The following is a 19619-nucleotide window of genomic DNA, read 5'->3' on the forward strand; positions in this document are numbered from 1 at the left end:
TCAAGAGTTTGATCGCAAGTGTGCCCATAAATCAGATGATGTTCTTGGAAGGTCCCCATCCCTCCCTCAGAGATTTCTTTCAGCTCTGCTTTCCCTCTTAAATGAATCCTTGAAACAGGTTCTAGTCTCACCCATCTAAAATACACGCTATTCTCACCTATCTCAAAACAGACACACACACCTCCATTCTTCACATGAGCGTGCGCGCGCACACACACACACACACACACCCGCACACACACACACACAACCCCCCCCTCCCATTCTCCATATGAGATCATCCTCAGCTCTTGTCACTCAGAGATTACCTGTCAGCTTCAAACCATTCTCCCCTTCACCTTTAGAAGACCAGGATCTTCCCCTCATCCAAACTCATTCGCCCAACTCATCCCACCACCCCCACCACCCAGAGACAGCCTAGAGGTCTCAATTTCAAAGTCCCTTCCCCCAGGGAGGTCTCCCTGACCACCCACCCTCCTCCCAGACCAGCTTAGGGCCTGCTCGCTCCTTCCTTTCTCTACTACCATCAGCCATATCCAGGAATGAGCATATGAGGACATGTGACTGTTCAAAAAGATAAGCTTAGCCAATCAGATTCCTCTCTCTAAACCTGGAAATTAGAAACCAGATACCCAGTCATTACAGGCCAAGAACAAAATGTTACAGTTTTGAGGCAGCCAGGCAGCAGAGAGAGGACTCAACAGATATGAACGGAGAAAAAGACTTCTCCAGAGAAAACAAATGAGGCCCCTGAGAGAGCTACAGAAGGTGGGAGCTGCTTTAGATCCCAATTTCTTGCTGATTCTCAGTCAGTCCTATAAACTACCTTTTCCCTGAGGTAAAAGAGTAAATCACTGTTCCCTGCCTTCCAAACAGCCCTCACACACTAACAGAGAAGGTGACAAAGAACTTGAGCAAAAGCAGGGAAGAAGGGGATGGACACGCACATGATCCCAGGAAAAGCTTCCCCCAGTACTGTGTGCCTTCCAGAATCAGAACCCTAGAGACAGTCAGTCAGGGAACCACCAAAACAGCCTATGGGAGAGGGGAAAGGCGCTAGGGATGGAGAAGAAATGAGAGACAGGAACTTGATCAGGATAAAATCCCTCATACTGGACCCTTCGACCTACTGAAATATCTAGAACAAAGATTCTGGATGTAGAAATTTTAAAAATTATGTGATTTTAAATGAAAGACCAAGTCAAAGATGACTAGATACCAAACACCGGTGATGGGAAGATGGCGGTCCCATTAAAAAATAGAGCAAAGTCAGGAGAAAGTTTCAGGACTTCCCTCTGCTTGGTTACTGCCCCCTCCTTCCCCACCACCCTTGCTAGGTAAACAAGACCAGGCTGAATGTGAGGTGCTCCAAAAAACCTCAGTTGGAGAATCCACCCAGGATTAGGAAAAACAAATCTGGAAATCACTCAGAGTGTAAAACAAAGGTTCTCAAACTTGTATGCAAAGTTGCTGGGGAAGCTTGCCAATATACATATTCCTTCGGCTTTTCCCCCCAGTAGATCCGGGGCCCAGAAACTGACATTTTAACAAGCACCGCAAAATGATTCTGATGAAGGTTTCCATGCTGGTAAAGCTAGCTAACAAAGAACACAACCTTGCCGCCGCACTTCTCAACCTCGGCTCCGCATCAGATCTCCTCAGGCGCTTTAAAAAAAATTTAGACGTCTCAACCTCATTGTTTTCCAAGTTGAGGGAGTAACAAAACGCATTAGAATTACCCGTCGGAAGGTGGAGATGGGGGGGTGGGAATCCTGAGCCACACCCCAGGTCTGCTGAATGGGAATTCTGAGGGTAAGGCTGAGAAAGCCACATTTTTAACCGGTGCCCCTAGCGGCTACCAAAGACGGCTCCATAGTTTTTAAAAAAAAAGACGTTTAAATAATAATAGGTTTAAACCTTTCTATATGTCAAAACAATCTGAAAGAAAACTAACCGAACGTCAGTGGCTGACAAAGAAGTCGCTTCGCAGTAAAGAAATCATGGAAGCATCGTAATCAATGGCTCGCTGATACTTAGCTGAAATAACGGCCTGCAGTGGACAATGGAGTAATGGAGCCTGGTGAGAAAACAAAAAGCGAGAAAACCCAACCACCACGCCCTTGGAAAGCCCAGGGAAAGGAACCTGGGACGCCTGCCTTCGTGCGACCGGCCAAGGTGGTTCTGGAGGTGGTGGTGGGTGTGCCTGCGGCTGCCCCGTAAAAAACAAACGAACCAAAAAAAAAAAAAAAAACAACCCACCGGTGTCACACACATCCCCCATCGCAGCCCCAAAAGAGGCTGACCACCTGGGACAGCAAGTCCGAGACCGTCCTAGGGCCCCCGGCAGGCGCGGACCCGCCCCAAGAGCCAGGCCCCGCGTCGTCGGCCGCCCCCTACCTTCCCGAACCCAGCCGCGCGCCCTGCGTCGCCCCCTCCTCACCCGCCCACGGTTCCTTCCCCACACCCGGCCTCACCCTTCCTCAGCAGGCCTTCGCTCCCTCCCCGCCCGGCCGCCGCCGACTCTCCCCGCTCGACGACATCCCCCTACAAACCAGGGCTTCTTTCCTACCGGCCTCGCCCCCCTCACCACACACACACACACACACACACACCGCCACACACACACACACCGCCACACACACACACACCGCCACACACACACACCGCCACACACACACCCCGCCACACACACACACACACACCGCCACACACACACACACCGCCACACACACACACCGCCACACACACACCGCCACACACACACACACACCCCGCCCCTCCCCGCGGACCACCACACTGACCGTCTCACAACCTGGCCCCAAAACAGCGCCCACCGCTGAGGCGGAAAGGAACCGCTTTGCCGCAGGTGCTGTCAGAAGACTAGAAAGGGGGTGACGGTGGCTTTCGGCGCGTTCCCCTCACCACACCCGGCAGCCATTTTCAAGTTATCGCCCAGAACTGACAGATCACGTGACGCTGGGCTGCGGGGCGGGTTGACGGGTGGCCACGCCCCCTGCCGGCCGACCCGGGAGCCCGAAGGAGACGGGGCTGCGGGCGCAGGAGAGGCTAGCGGCCCTCTGCACCTTCCTTCCAACCTCGAAATAGATGTATTTTGGCAAGCTCCCCAGACAGTATATAACGCATCGTCACCGTCATTCTTCATATTCTGGCGAGTTTATTATCCCTGCTCACCATTATCATCAAAGCTTATGCAGAGAAATAAACCGCAATCTTTAACTTCAAAACATATTGCCGGTGGAGGCCGGCTGAAATCCCTCCCAAACCCAGAGCCGCTGTGGGGCCTGTAATCCTGGCGCCTAGAGCCACCGCCTGCTGGCTTTCTCATTTCCCCCCCTAAACAGTACCGGAGCCCAGCCTCGCCCCAGCCTCCCCACAAGGGACCTCTGAACTGCCTGCGGCCAAACGAGATTGACAGCTTTTCCACTCACAGTTTCCTTGACCACTGCCTCCTGGAATGTTCGCTTCCCTGGGCTTCTGTGACTCTGATTCTCCTAATTTCTCTCGCATTTCGCCTCCGTCAAATTGGTTGATTGTTTCCAGAGTTTAAAGCTCAGCGCTGGAATCGTCAGCCTCTGACCTGGTGTGAGTCTCTGGTGTGATCACACCTGGTGTGACCCTGGTGTACCGACGCTGGCGGGGGACCTGGACAGGAATTGGGAAGATACACACTCCCTCCTCTGCCCCTCCCTGATGTCACCCAGTCAGCCCACTGCCTGACCATAGCCACTTTCAGCACCCCTGATCTGCTTAAAGGCTTCAGAAGCTCCCCAGCAAGACTATATCAAAAGCCCCCAATTACCCTCCCCTGCCTCTGCTGGCGCCCCACTGTTTCCCCAGGAGACTGGGGATCATGTCACTTGGATTAAACTTCTCTGCAGCCTTCAGTTTCCATAGACCAAATTCCCGAATAGAACTTAACACATGAGGCTTCCCTGGAGCTGGCCCCTGCCAGACATCTTGCCATCCTACTGTCCACCACTCTCCCCTGCCCTCATCCCAGGCTGGCCAGTTCAGTTCCTGGAACATGAGGCCATACTAGGTCTCATCTCCACTGTTTCCAGAGTGCTGTTCTCTCTCCACCTCTTGTCCAGCAGAGTCCGACAGAGGAATTCTTTTTTGTCTTTAAGGAGGCGGTCCTCTCTTATGTAGCTTTCTGTGTGACCTCAAAAAGAGTTCATCATCCATCTTCTGTATTAACTTCTTTTTTTTTTTCTTTTTTTTTTTTTTTTTTAAATTGAGGCAAGGCTTTATTGTGGCTCCTGTGGCAGCAGGAGGGAGTGAAAACAAGCAACAGGTTCCCTTGCTCCCTCCGTAAGAGGGGATGAGCTAGTTCCTTATATGGGGTGAGGGCAGGGTGGGTCCAGGGATCAGGTCAGAGGGATGGCTTAGGTGGCTTCCCCACTCCTTAGGTGGTTCTATGTACGGAGGTCATGCTTAGTGTCCTGTTTATGCTCCTGGCTCTTCAGAAGTGGCAGTTGGGCTTCTTTGGTCTTCTTGTATCTTTTCCATAATTTGCCCCAACCAAGCATGCATTCAGTTATTTTCAGTCCCTTATAGTTTCTAGGTATTTTGTTGCTCAAGGAAATATTTGTCCAGGTATAAGCACTGCAGCAAAGGGTCCCAGGTCCCAGGTTCAGCCTGTCTCACAATGATCTTTAAACACATGAAAAATTTTCAACATAGTTGGTCATCAGGGAAATGCCACACAGAAGCGTGATATCATTATACACCCTCTAGAATGTTGAAAAAAAATTTTTTTTAGTATGATAGGTTTTATTTTCAGGGCCTTGAACAATACATGATGTTAAGCATACCTTTCTCATTTTATGAAAATGTATGTTGATTTATAAATTAATTTTCATTTCTTTTTTGCTATACAGTAGGTCCTTGTTGGTTATCCATTTTGAATATAGCAGTGTATACCTGTCCATTCCAAACTATCCATTTCCTTTGGCAACCATAGGTTCATTCTCTAAGTCTGTGAGTCTCTGTTTTGTAAGTAAGTTTATTTGTATCATTTCTTTTTAGATTTCACATGTAAGGGATGTCACACGATATTTCTCCTTTTCTGTTTTATTTATTTCACTCAGTGTCAGGCGAGTGTATGCGCCTCGGTTTTTGTCTCGTCACAACAAAGATTTGGAGTGACGGACATTAAAGCCCCCTCGGCGGGTCACAGCTCTCGGGTCTTGGACACACCGTGTTATAGCTCTCGGGTCTCGAATGGACCGTGTTATAGCTCTTAGACAAATCAGTGTTACAGCTCCATGTTACAGCTCTATTTTATTTAGAAGATAGCAGGAAAATCCATCTTCAAGGCTTGAGGGCATGTCAACCCAAAGACGTGATGAGAAGAGTGCCCTAGTGCGCGGGGTGGGGGTGGGGGGAACTTTGGCTCTTCTTTTTATGTTTTTCTCTCCCTGGGCCTGTCCTATGTAAATTGGGCCAGCCAGGAGTGCTGTTTGTTTTACCTGAGGTTCTCACTCCGGTCCTCGGACTTTCCTTTGTTCTATTTTTGTGGGCTTTTCCCTTCCAAGTCTTTTAGCCACCACCATTCTGGACTCTTTTTCCCTATTCTAACTACCTAACATTTCCCCCTCAAGAAATGGGAGGCCCAATTCTTTGGGAATAGGGGCGTTGAGGTCTTTCAGGCTACTTCCTGCTGAACTGGGACAGCAAGGGGCATTGGGCCTCCCCCTCCTGCTAGTCTCAAGCCTCAGAGTCCTTATAGCAGTGTCCATCTAAGGATGAGTGATATTTTCTGTGGTCGGCTGTAGTTTTATATCTCTGTTGAACTGGCACTGCATGTTGCAGCTTGACCTGCCACATCCAGTTGCACCATTGGCTCCAGCCCCGTGATGGTTATCTGTGACAGGTGGACTGGCTGAAGCGGGCTGCTTCAGTCCTCTTGAACCATCGTGAGGGAAGGCTTGGTGCTTGACCTTGAGGCTCTTGGGCCCCGAGGGCAGAGTGCCGCCCAATGTCCCAGTTGATGGCATTTGTGGCAAGCTGTTCTAGGAGACTTGTCATGGTTCGGACACTCTTTGGCCCAATGCCTCGCCTGTCTACAGATTAGGCATTTGCTCGTGCCTTGTCCTTCAAGGAATCGGGGTGTGTCAGGGCTTCCCTGGAGAGCGGCCAGCATCTGGGCATGCCTTGTCTCTTTCCTTCTCCTGTTCTCTGTTATAAACGGTATTGGTGGCTGTCTGGACCATCTCATCTAGAGAGGAAGCAGGGTCCCGCTGCTGTAGCTGTTGCAACTTAATTCTGATATTTGATGCACATTGGGACTTTTAAAATCACCTGTCTCTCGTAAGAGTCTAAGTCCAAATTGGTAAACTTTTGGAGGGCCTCTTTTAGCCTTTCCAGAAAGGTAACGGGGTTCTCATTGGGCTCCTGAGTTATTGCTGAGACCCAGGCATAGCTGATTACTTTTTGTTTAGCTGCTTTCAGTCCTGCCTTCACACAGATTAGAAAATGATCCCTTTCCTAGATGTGCTCAGGGTCATTATAATTCCAATTAGGATCAGAGGAGGGGACTGTAGTTTCCCCTACTGGGTATTTATCACTGGACATGTGAAGCCCTGTTGCATACCTCCGGGCTTTCTTTAAGACCCTAGTATGTTTGGGGTCAGATAAAGTTTGACTAAATATGACCATGATGTCTTTCCACGTCAAGTCAAAGGCCAAGGTAATATGTGGAATGTATCTATATATTTGCCTGGGTCATCTGTATAGCTTCCCAGGTCTTGTTTGATCTGTGTTAGTTCTAAGAGGGAGAAGGGCTTATGGACCCGGGTTGGTCCAAATTCTCCTCCAGTTTCAACTAAGGGACATACTTGAGCTGGCTTTTGTGGAGGGGGTGCTCCTGGATATGGGGGCACATTTGGATACAAGGAAGGAGCACCAGGCAACTTGGGAGCTGTGGGAGGTGAGCCTGTACAGGGGGCTTCCTTCTCTTGGTTGCCTGTGCCTAACAACATTTGCCTAGTGGGCTCACTTTTAGGGTGTACAACAATCCCATACTTAAGACAGATTTCCTTCATATCTCTTAGAAGAAAATTTGGACATAGGGGATCTCTGTCCATTTCCCTTGTCTTTTGCAGAGTAATTCTAATTGCAGGATGGTATTGTAATTTAAAGTCCCATCCTCAGGCCAGTGTTCCTCGTTCCCCTGTGGATACTGTGGCCACGCAATGGCACAAAAGAATTTTAAGGGACTCCTCCTCAGAGTTAGAGGATCAAACAGCTTCCAGTTATCAAGGATGCATCTCAAGGGCGTCTGCCCGGAAGTGGATTGGTTATTTCCCATCTGAAAGACAGTCTGTCACTTTGTCTCTCACTGAATTTTTGCAATGAGACATCAGAGCCTAATCTTCACTAGGTCCTGAAGCCAGGCATCCTGGGTTTTGGTCGGGCTCGAGTCCTGGGAGAGAGAGCTTAACCGGGGGTCTGCTGGAATCTGAGGCTGAGCCATGTGAGCTTTCTGCCGAGTTCATTTTCCTCTGTTCAGGTTTCCAACACAATGAGCCTTACCCGCGCTGGGTTTTCTTCGCGTTCCGTTTCTACCGCGGGAGCTTCGCTGAGTTGGGCTCCTGCTGTGTTTGGCCTCTTCCGCGCAGGAGGTTGTTTTCGCCAGGTTAAACCTGAGTCATGGCACCATAGATGTCAGGCGAGTATATGCGCCTCGGTTTTTGTCTCGTCACAACAAAGATTTGGAGTGACGCATATTAAAGCCCCCTCGGCGGGTCACAGCTCTCGGGTCTTGGACAGACCGTGTTATAGCTCTCGGGTCTCGAATGGACCGTGTTACAGCTCTTAGACAAAGCAGTGTTACAGCTCAGGGTTACAGCTCTATTTTATTTAGAAGATAGCAGGAAAATCCATCTTCAAGGCTTGAGGGCACGTCGATCCAAAGACACGAAGAGAAGAGTGGCATAGCGCGTGGCGGGAGAGGGCGGGAGACAGAGGGAGAGAGAGAGAGCCTGTATTAACTTCTTAGTCTACAGTCCTGGGGCACAGGAGGTACTAGAAAGTACGCGTTAAAGCATGTTTAGCCTGTCTCTCCCCCACTATAAGTTCACTCCATCTTTATTCCACACCAGTTTCCCTCACCTGGTTTAGAGGAGTGAGTGGCCTAGGCAAGCCTTCAAGGAAGAAAAAGCACAATTTAAGACTATCACACACTTTGGGTACCGTCTCCTGGTCCCAGGCATCCGCACCTGATGTGGGACTGGATGTTGGCTCTTTGTTGGCTTTCTCCATAAGTTGTCAGATTGATTCATTAGGAGATGATTTCAATAATGCCCAAACTTGGTACATCAGAATCATCCTTAGTTCATTTTTTAAAAAATCAAAACTTGACTCTTGCTGGAGATTTTTTAAATATCTCCGTAGCTGATCCCAATGAAACACCGTTCTCAATCTTCGGTTTTGTCCCAGTGTGTCCAAATAAATGATTTCAAATGTTAATGTCCTTTTTCAATGTCAAACAATCTTTTGAGGACCTGCACAGGAGAGCAGGTGGCCTTTTAGTAGGACTGTTTGTGAGAGCAACAGGGGAACTAGAATCTGTGGTTTCATAGGGATCTATGGCCCCAGTATGGGAGCTGGGGCTTTCACTATAATGAACCATCTGAAAAATCAGCAAGGCATTTGACAGGCTTTCTTTTGTTGTTATTGTTGCTGTGTTGTTCTTTTTTTAATATATTTTAATGAGTGCATTTCAATATTATGGTGTCTTTTGTTGTTGTTGTTCAGTCACTCAGTTGTGTCCGACTCTTTTGCAACCCCATGGACTGTAGCATGCCAGGCTTCCCTGTCCTTCACCATCCCCCGGAGCTTACTCAAACGCGTGTCCATCCAATCCGTGATGCCATCCAACCATCTCATCCTCTGTCGTCCCCTTCTCTGCCAGCATCAGGGTCTTCTCTGATGAGTCGGCTCTTGGCATCACGTAGCCAAAGTATTGGAGCTTCAGCTTCAGCATCAGTCCTTCCAATGAATATTCAGGGCTGATTTCCTTCAGGATTGACTGGTTTGATATCCTTGCAGTCCAAGGGACTCACAAGAGTCTTCTCCAACACCATGGTTCAAAAGCATCAATTCTTCGGCAGTCAGCTTTCTTTATAGTCTAACTCTCACATCCATACATGACTACTGGAAAAACCATAACTTTGACTCTATGTACATTTGTTGGCAAAGTATTTGGTGTCTTTTGTAATCATATTTATTTTATCAATCTAAATATATTGTGAGAAGAGAATCATAGGTCTTACCTGTCTGCCAAAAAGGACTATAACGCAGAAAATAGTTAAGAATCCCTGAGCAACAATATTAAAAATGAGATGAGACGCTAGACTTCCTGACACCATCCAAGATACCATGCACGAAAGGCTGCACTCTCATCTCTCAATGGCTAAATTTGTTTCCAGCATTCCCACCCAGTACTGGGAAAATCCAGGTTGTTGTGCTTCTAAGAACATTGTCTATACGTTAAGCCTTGCCTTTGAGTTTTTTGACATTCTGAGCTACTCTTGAGCACAGATTGGCTCTTCCCTGGGGAATTTGACAGGCTTTCTGGATGAGTTTGTGGAACCAAAGGCAAAATGTGGATTATCTATCAGCAGGTGGACACTAACAGGTCTCCGTGAGGTGTGTGGGCTGGGAAATGATGCCTCGGGGACACAGGGATCTCAAGTCCCTGAGCACTCCCCCTATGGAACATCTTTTTGAGAAGAACTGCCCCCATGACCTCACCTTCCAGCCTCCCTCACCACTGCCACCCCCAGCCCCTTCACCCTGTAATCTGTCACTCCAGCAGCACCCCCTGGTTGGTGAACCAGCTGCTCCACAGCAAGCCCAGGGGGCTGGCTTTAAGCCGACTCCTGCCCTCCAGGTATGAACCACAGGGAGTGGCACTGAACCAGTACAACCAAGGCACCAATCTTGGGGACAACTGGAATACAATGGTAGGTGAGAGGGTGAGATGGGACAGGACGTGGTGGTTCTCCAGCTTAGGCTGTCCCAAGCACCACACCACCACAGATCGGGGCTTGTCAGTCAAGAGCTTTGCAAACCACAATCTAGAAGTGGGACATTCCTTCTCAGACACTGACAAGACAACTGCCCATGCTGCCCAAACCCTCTCCCTGCCTCTTCCTGCCAGGTAAAAATCCTGAAGGTACTCAGTGTACAAATCGTCCTTTTAGGAACATTTTCAAATCAGTCCAGTTGACAGCCTGGAAAGAAGCTACTAGAAACAGGCTTTCCTTTAGTGAACATTTGAGTGGAGGAGGAGGGTGGAGTGCAAGGATGGCAGGAAAGTGGAGGAACCCTGGAGAGAGAATGGGTTTATGCACTAGGGTCCCCCTTCCATGGGCTTCCCAGGTGGCGCTAGTGGTAAAAAAAAAAAAAAAAAAAAAGAAAAGAAAAGAAAAAAAAAAAAAAAACCACCTGCCAATGCAGGAGACATGGGTTCAATCCCTGGGTTGGGAAGATCCCATGAAGGAGGACATGGCAACCTGTTGCCCTAAAGGTACAGGAGCAAGCAAAGAGAATGAAAACAGAACACGAAATCTAGTGCAACGGGTCAGGGGACCTGCAGCCTCTATTGGACTGAGGTGCAGAGTCCACTCTGATTCCAGCTTTTATTCCTAATTGCAGACTACAAAACTTTCTTTGATCTGTCTTTCCCAAGACAATACATTGACATAGTCCAGATCTCCTTGTTTTTACCCCAGGCCATTTCCTTCTGGGATAGTCTCAGAAACAATCAGCAAGTGCATAGGCAGTGTTCATATCTAATGCCAACCTGACCTGGTGTTCCAAGGTCCATGCTTTCATGATCCCAGTCATACTCCCTTCTGGGTCTGGCCTTAGGGTCTACAACAAGGCTATTATTCTAGGAAAAACATGAAAAATAATCATGAACACAGTTTCTTGATATATGCTGTTTTTCCAGGTGCTATTTCTATGAAATTTCTCAAGGTTGTGAAAGTACATTATTAGGAATTCCCACTCTAGCAACCCACTCCAGTATTCCTGCCTAGAGAATCTCATGGACAGAGGAGCCTGGCGGGCTATAGTCCATAGCGTTGCTTCAAAGAGTTGAACTTGACTGAAGAGATTTAGCATGCACGTATGCCTCCCCTCTATGCCAAGACTAAACTGGGGAAGGGAGAAACCTTATATTCAGGGATTTTAGTAACAGTCCAGATTAGGCATTTCATTACTAAAATAAGGATTTGTAATGACCAAATGTGATTCGGTGATATTCAATGCTCCAAGACTGAGGAGAAAAGATTATGAAAATTATAAGACCAATTAGAAATGTTGTCCAGGAAACAAGTAGACAGGGAGCATTTACAGGAGCTGTCCTCAGGAAAAATAAAGTGATTTTAAAAAAAATTTTTTTAATTCCCTTTTTTATTGGAGCATAGTTGATTTACAATGTTGTGTTAGTTTGTGCTCTATAGCAAAGTGATCCAGTTATACATGTATATACATTCTTTTAAATATTCTTTTCCATTATGGTTTATCATAGGATACTGGTAAAGTTCTCTGTGCTCTACAGTAGGACCTTGCTGTTTAAAGTTGCTTTTTAATTCCACTGTAGCCCATTCTTCTCCATTTACATAGTGGTTACATTTAGTAAATTTTATCTATTGTGATAATAAATATTTTCTCACTTCTGCCAAATGCCGTTAACTCCTTTCATATTTGTGGACTCAAAGCCTCATCTTGTGATGATATGACGGTTGTAAAAATAGAACTGAAATTCTTTCTCCTCAATTTTGTTTCAAATGGATCACTCTCTCCATTGGTCTTTTTGGGGTTTATGCAGCTCGCCTAGATCTTTCTGGCAAAGGCACCCTAAGGGTTTCTTGCTTCAGAATCACTCAAATCACCTCAAGGCTCTGGCTTTCCTACTTGCCATGTGATATTACGGAGAGGGAAGAACATGAGCTAGCTTTCAATTCCTTACCACTCTTCCCATCAAGGCTGTAATTTTAATCACACTTTCATCTGTTTTAACAGGATCAGCATATTGAGATAATGACTTCAGCAGTCCAGTCTTTTCACATGGTTTCAATTTCATTGTACATCAGACTTTCCACAGAAATCTTAAGATGTTTCACACACCACCTTGCTTTAAAAAAATGTTTTTCATTGACTAAAAAAAGAATATGTGTTCATTATAAAGTATTTGAAAAATACAGAAACATTTGAAGAAGCAATCTCCCTTAACTTACCACTCAGAATTCCCTGACTTCTAAAAAAGAGATTTGAAACAGAAAGGCCAAGGAAATCTGAATACAGTGTGGACTTTATTTAACATTGGTTTATTATTGTGGCTAATGTGAGATGATAACCATTGGGAAACATGTGGAGTGCATGGAAATGCTATACTATCTTTACCACATTTTCTGTAAATCTAAGAGTATTCTAAAAAACTTAGTGTATGTATATAAAGTATTTGGTATATGCTTAGTCACTCAGTCGTGTCCAATTCTTTGCAACCCCATGGACTATAACCTGCCAAGCTCCTCTGTCCAAGGGATTCTCCAGGCAAGAATACTGGAGTGGGTTGCTGTGCCCTTCTCCCCCCGGGGATCTTCCTCACCCAGGGATCAAACCTGGGTCTCCTGAATTGCAGGCAGATTCTTTACCAACAGAGTCATCAGGGAAGTCCCAAAGTATTTGGTATACACATATATAAAATAAAATTTTTATTTGAGAACATATTTTTGCATTTTTATTCTTTGCTGGATCACACAACATAGATTTCATTAGAATCTCTGTGCTTTAAGGACAGAAGCCTGTAGCAGTCAACAGGGCTGAAGCCGCAGTAGTAAGCATTACTACAAACTAATTACAGAGCAGAGAGTCTATGCAGGTTAAGGGAGGAGTTAGGTTGCATGTGCATGCTCAGTTGTGTCCGACTCTCTGCAACCACATGCACTGTAGCCTGCCAGGCTCCTCTATCCGTGGGATTCTCCAGGTAAGAATACTGGAGTGGGTTGCCATTTCCTCCTCCAGGGGATCTTCCCTACCCAGGAGTCAAACCGGTGTCTCTTGCATCTCCTGCATTGCAGGTGGATTCTTTACCACGAGCGCCACCTGGAGGAGTAAGGACGTGAGTTAAGATCACTGGATCAAAGTATGTGTTGTGGTGTCAAAGCGTTGATGGGGTCTGTCTACTAAAGGGAGTGAGATAGAGAGTGGGAGGTGGTTGGGAGTGAAAGGCAGGAAATGGAGACTGTTGATGATAACAAGATCTAATGCACACCTACAGGGGATCTGAGTAGAATGGAGGCTGGATCATGGGAGGACAGCTGGGCAGGCAACCGGGAGGCCAGAGTGTTGGCAGGCTCTTCTCCAAGGATATTGACATCATCAAGGGTCTTGTGTTGGAGAATGACAATAACCAGGCTTTAATCTTTTCCAGTGGGGAGTGACCAGGGAAGTCTGTTGATGGTGGCAGCAAGGTAGGATGACATGAGCTTCTAAACTCTGGTATTTTAGGAAGAAAACAGGGGTGATTGTTTACACATGCCAATGAGGAGGGAAAGTACCCACGCTACCTCCAGGCCCAGTGATGAGCAAGGGAAACCAGCTACAATTTGTGAAGTCTGCAAGGGAAGTCAAGGCCTGGGTTTTCATTAGCACAAAAGGTGGAGGAAAGAGTTGGAGGAAACAGAGGCTATTTTACCAACAATGTGCCGTGAATCCCAAGGTAGTGGCAGGCTGGGGATAGAGTTGGTGGTGGACTGTACAGAGCTGTAGGGGGATAGCTAGGTTTTCCATTTTAAATACTGATGAAAATAGAGATGACCAGGCAAACATAAACACAGTCAAATGCTATGACTCTGGATGTAAAAGACACTTCCATGCACTCACCATAGCAGCATGAAGCTCAAATTGTTTAGCCATCCACAGAGGAAGTTGCACCAAAAGCACCACCATATACTAAAAATATTTACTAAGTTGTGGCTTATGGGTCCAAATTCCTAGTGGAATAAAATGTCAGGGGCACATGATTGTTGGCATAAAATTCCATAGTTCTTCACTGTTAGTCAGCTTCTTCCTTAGCAAACTGATTCAGAGAGTCAGATGACAGTCATCTGGGTGGTTTCCTTATATTGGATCTGTCTTGAATCATTCCATTGTCTATTTATCTGTTCTTGGTGAAAGCTGATACAAGTTTTAATACATTTTATCTATATATGGCCTGATGTGTCCTTGAAATAAAATCACTTTCAGGGAAATACTGGGCATCCAGTATAAAGCCAGAGAAGCAGATGTGACCTACTCTCTTACTGTTTCACATACATTTATAAATGAACCTGACAACAGATTTTCTAGTTTTTACAGAGTGCAGGAGAGTTCAGTGAGCATGTGCCTTATTTAGGGCTTCCCCGGTGGCTCAGTGGTAAAAATATCTGACTGCAACGCAGGAGAGGCAGGAGATGTGGGTTCGATCCCTGAATCGGGAAGATCCCCTAGAGGAGGCATGGCAACCCACTCCAGTATTCTTGCCTGGAGAATCCCATGGACAGAGGAGCCTGCCAAGCTATAGTTCAGAGGGTCACAAAGAGTCAGACATGACTTAAGTGACACACATGTGGCTTATTTAATCTGCAGCCTTCATTTCTCTTTTCTTGTTATTGTCCTTCTAAGTAAACTTATTAGGTGAAATAGGGAAAGAGAGATACAAAATATCAGTGAAAAATGAAGCTTACAAAATTATTTTGTAAAATATATCTCTTTATCTAGCAGTAGGAAAAAAAAAGGCTAGAAATAACTCGAAAATATTAAAATTGGTTGTCAATGACAGATGATGGGGCTTTGTTTGACTCCTTTGGATGCATCTTACTAGCTGTGTGGTGCCTAATGTAAAATGTGGGGACATCAGTTAGTGTGGGTGTGGAGGAACCGATGAGTAATTCCTAATCTGAAGGCTTGGATAGAAAACACTTAACCTTGTCTACAAAACACCTTCAGTCTGTTTTTTTATTGACAGATAATTGGTTTACAATGTTAATTTCTCTGTCCAGAAAAGTGATTCAGTTATATATATATATAGGGCTTCCCAGGGGGTGCTAGTGGTAAAGAATCATCTGCTGATGCAGGAGATGCAAGAGATGCAGTTTCGATCCCCGGGTCAGGAAGATCCCAGGGAGAAGGAAATGGAAACTCACTCCACTATTCTTGTCTGGAAAACCCAATGGACAGAGGAGCCTGGTGAGTACGGGCCATGGGGCCACAAAGAGTTGGATACAACTGAGCAACTGAACACACACTCTCATGCACATGCACACATACACATACACACATATATACATATATATGTATATATATATACACATTCTTTTGTATATTCTTTCCTATAATGGTTTATCATGGGATATTGAATATAGTTCCCTGTGTCATACAGTAGGACCTTATAGTTTATCCAAAACACCTTCAGTCTTAGTGTTATGGTTTTTGGCATACTGTAGATTTTCTAAAATTAATCAAATTCCACAAAATGTCCTTGCTTTGTGTAAAAGGTAATTTATTTGTATCAAGAACTATAGATTGCTTCAGTTTAGCACATATATAGCAATGACTGCCTTTCTAAATGATTCTGTTTATACCCACACCTGAGATGTACATGGTCCTCATGCCTTAAATGTGGCCTTTAGTACATAAGCATCTTGACACGTTTGTGTCTCTTCCGTGCAATGTGGGGACTTTGGGACTCTATCCCTATGTCAACCACAAGTTGGGCCGGTAATGAGGGTCCGTGGGAACGGAGGTCCCATAGCTAAAGGACTTAGTTTATTCAGTTCAGTTCAGTCGCTCAGTCCTGTCTGACACTTTGCGACCCCATGAATCGCAGCATGCCAGGCCTCCCTGTCCATCACAAATTCCCGGAGTCTACTCAAACTCATGCCCATCGAGTCGGTGATGCCATCCAGCCATCTCATCCTCTGTCATCCCCTTCTCTTCTTGACCCCAATCCCTCCCAGCATCAGGGTCTTTTCCAATGAGTCAACTCTTCGCATCAGGTGACCAAAGTATTGGAGTTTCAGCTTCAGCATCAGTCCTTTGAATGAACACCCAGGACTTATCTCCTTCAGGATGGACTGGCTGGATCTCCTTGCAGTCCAAGGGACTCTCAAGAGTCTTCTCCAACACCACAGTTCAAAAGAATCAATTTTTCAGCACTCAGCTTTCTTCACAGTCCAACTCTCACATCCATACATGACCACTGGAAAAACCATAGCCTTGACCAGACGGACCTTTGTTGGCAAAGTAATGTCTCTGCTTTTTAATATGCTATCTAGGTTGGTCATAACTTTCCTTCCAAGGAGTAAGCGTCTTTTAATTTCATGGCTGCAGTCACCATCTGCAGTGATTTTGGAGCCCAAAAATATAAAGCCTGACACTGTTTCCCCATCTATTTCCCATAAAGTGATGGGACTGGATGCCATGATCTTAGTTTTCTGAAGCCCACTTAGTTTCTTTAAGCCCACTTTTTCACTCTCTTCTTTCAGTTTTATCAAGAGGCTTTTTAGTTCCTCTTCAGTTTCTGCCATAAGGGTGGTGTCATCTGCATATCTGAGGTTATTGATATTTCTCCCGGCAATCTTGATTCCAGCTTGTGCTTCTTCCAGCCCAGTGTTTCTCATGATGTACTCTGCATATAAGTTAAATAAGCAGGGTAACAATATACAGCCTTGACATACTCCTTTTCCTATTTGGAACCAGTCTGTTGTTCCATGTCCAGTTCGAACTGTTGCTTCCTGACCTGCATACAGGTTTCTCAAGAGGCAGGTCAGGTGGTCTTGTATTCCCATCTCTTTCAGAATTTTCCAGTTTATTGTGATCCACATAGTCAAAGGCTTTGGCATAGTCAATAAAGCAGAAATAGATGTTTTTCTGGGACTCTTTTTCTTTTTCAATGATCCAGCGGATATTGGCAATTTGATCTCTGGTTCCTCTGCCTTTTCTAAATCCAGCTTGAACATCTGGAAGTTCATGGTTCATGTATTGCTGAGGCCTGGCTTGGAGAATTTTGAGCGTTACTTTACTAGCATGTGAGATGAGTGCAATTGTGCGGTAGTTTGAGCATTCTTTGGGATTGCCTTTCTGAGGGATTGGAATGAAAACGGACCTTTTCCAGTCCTGTGGCCACTGATGAGTTTTCCAAATTTGCTGGCGTATTGAGTGCACCACTTTCACAGCATCATCTTTCAGGATTTGAAACAGCTCAACTGGAATTCCGTCACATCCACTAGCTTTGTGTGTAGTGATGCTTCTTTAAGGCCCACTTGACTTCACATTCCAGGATGTCTGGCTCTAGGTGAGTGATCACACCATCGTGATTATCTGGATCGTGAAGATCTTTTTTGTACAGTTCTTCTGTGTATTCTTGCCACCTCTTCTTAATATCTTCTGCTTCTGTTAGGTCCATACCATTTCTGTCCTTTATTGAGCCCATCTTTGCATGAAGTGTTCCCTTGGTATCTCTAATTTTCTTGAAGAGCTCTCTAGTCTTTCCCATTCTATTGTTTTCCTCTGTTTCTTTGCATTGATTGCTGAGGAAGGCTTTCTTACCTCTCCTTGCTACTCTTTGGAACTCTGCATTCAAATGGGTATATCTTTCCTTTTCTCCTTTGCTTTTTGCTTCTTTTCTTTTCACAGCTATTTGTAATGCCTCTTCAGACAACCATTTTGCCTTTTTGCATTTCTTTTCCACGGGGATGGTCTTGATCCCTGTCTCCTGTACAAGGTCACGAACCTCCGTCCATAGTTTATCAGGCTCTCTATCAGATCTAGTCCCTTAAATCTATTTCTCACTTCCACTGTATAGTCAAAAGGGATTTGATTTAGGTCATACTTGAATGGTCTAGTGGTTATCCCTACTCTCTTCAGTTTAAGTCTGAATTTGGCAATAAGGAGTTCATGATCTGAGCCACAGTCAGCTCCCGGTCTTGTTTTTGCTAACTGTATAGAGCTTCTCCATCTTTGGCTGCAAAGAATGTAATCAATCTGATTTTAGTGTTGGCCATCTGGTGATGTCCATGTGTAGAGTCTCCTCTTGTGTTGTAGTCTGGAGTAAATACAGATAATTCATGAATTTGCATGTTGTTCTGCATCCGTCACCCAACCTCCTCCTTTGGCTGTGCAACTCTGAACAAATGTGTATATTAACAATGATAGCACTGAGTGATGAGGGTAAGGTACATATGGGAATAGTGAACCTGTGATGGCAAGGCTCAGGAAGAGCTGCCTACGGAAAAGCATCTCGTGTTTGATGCTTAGCATTCATCTCAGTGAGCTTCCCAGCTGGAGCTAGTAGTAAAGAATCCTCCTGCCAAGGAAGGAGACTTAAGAGACATGAATTTGATCCCTGGATTGGGAAGATCCCCTGGAGTAGAAAATGGCAACCCATTCCAGTATTCTTGCCTGGAAAATTCCACGGGTAAGAGGAGCCTGGAGGGCAGAAGAGATGGCCAGGCTACAATCCGTGGGGCCGCAAAGAGTCAGACACGATGGAGCGACTGAGCACACTCCCATTCATCTTGGTGCCTGGCACGCAGCACCAGCTCACTGAACTTTCCTGACTAGTGATGGAGAGGCTGCCCCTCGATGACGAAGAGGAGTTAGTTGGAAGGGAAGAGTGGGGAGGAAGTGGTATAGATGGGATTTCTGGGTAAAGGGGGCAGAAGATAAGGGGCAAGGGAGAGAGACTGGAGGAAGGATAATGACCCAACCTGACTTGAGCAGGTGCCTTAACCTGTTCAGACAGCTGGGACAAGGCACCAGAGACTGGGTGGCTTATACACAACAGAAACTTCATCACAGTTCTGGAGGTTTGAAGTTCAAGTCCAGGATGCCAGCACGGTCAGATTCTGATGGGAGCCCTCCTCCAGGGTGCAAATGGCCAACTTTTTGCCATTATCTTCATATGGTGGAAGGGGCAAAGGAGCTCTCAGGAGTCTTTTTAAAATTCAATTTTACCTTACTTATAGTTTCCTTTGTAGTGCAAAAGCTTTTAAGTTTCAGTAGGTCCCATTTGTTTATTTTTGCTTTTATTTCCAATATTCTGGGAGGTGGGTCATAGAGGATCTTGCTGTGATTTATGTCGGAGAGTGTTTTGCCTATGTTCTCCTCTAGGAGTTTTATAGTTTCTGGTCTTACATTTAGATCTTTAATCCATTTTGAGTTTATTTTTGTGTATGGTGTTAGAAAGTGTTCTAGTTTCATTCTTTTACAAGTGGTTGACCAGTTTTCCCAGCACCACTTGTTAAAGAGGTTGTCTTTTTTCCATTGTATATCCTTGCCTCCTTTGTCAAAGATAAGGTGTCCATAGGTTCGTGGATTTATCTCTGGGCTTTCTATTCTGTTCCATTGATCTATATTTCTGTCTTTGTGCCAGTACCATACTGTCTTGATGACTGAACTAAACAGACATTTCTCCAAGGAAGACATACAGATGGCTAACAAACACACGAAAAGATGCTCAACATCACTCATTATTAGAGAAATGCAAATCAAAACCACAATGAGGTACCATTACACGCCAGTCAGGATGGCTGCTATCC

The 19619-nt window shown here is 45.6% G+C and overlaps 1 protein-coding gene across 17 annotated transcripts in view; it reads right to left on the reverse strand.

The window, feature by feature from the left end:
• The window catches only part of KIDINS220 (kinase D interacting substrate 220), a 96254-nt gene extending 93293 nt beyond the window's left edge, over positions 1-2961 (reverse strand). For 8 of the 17 annotated variants that reach the window (XM_043917009.1, XM_043917006.1, XM_043917001.1 and 5 more), the window contains exon 1: positions 2802-2959. The gene's annotated coding sequence lies outside the window, so the exon portion shown is untranslated. Of the gene's footprint in view, positions 1-1954; positions 2051-2474; positions 2495-2801 lie in introns of those variants that run through there. The other 9 variants (XM_043917017.1, XM_043917015.1, XM_043917011.1 and 6 more) reach the window with 4 other exon arrangements.
• Positions 2962-19619: the final 16658 nt, after the last annotated feature.

The sequence above is a fragment of the Cervus elaphus genome, chromosome 11, assembly GCF_910594005.1.
Source record: "Cervus elaphus chromosome 11, mCerEla1.1, whole genome shotgun sequence".
NCBI lineage: Eukaryota > Metazoa > Chordata > Mammalia > Artiodactyla > Cervidae > Cervus > Cervus elaphus.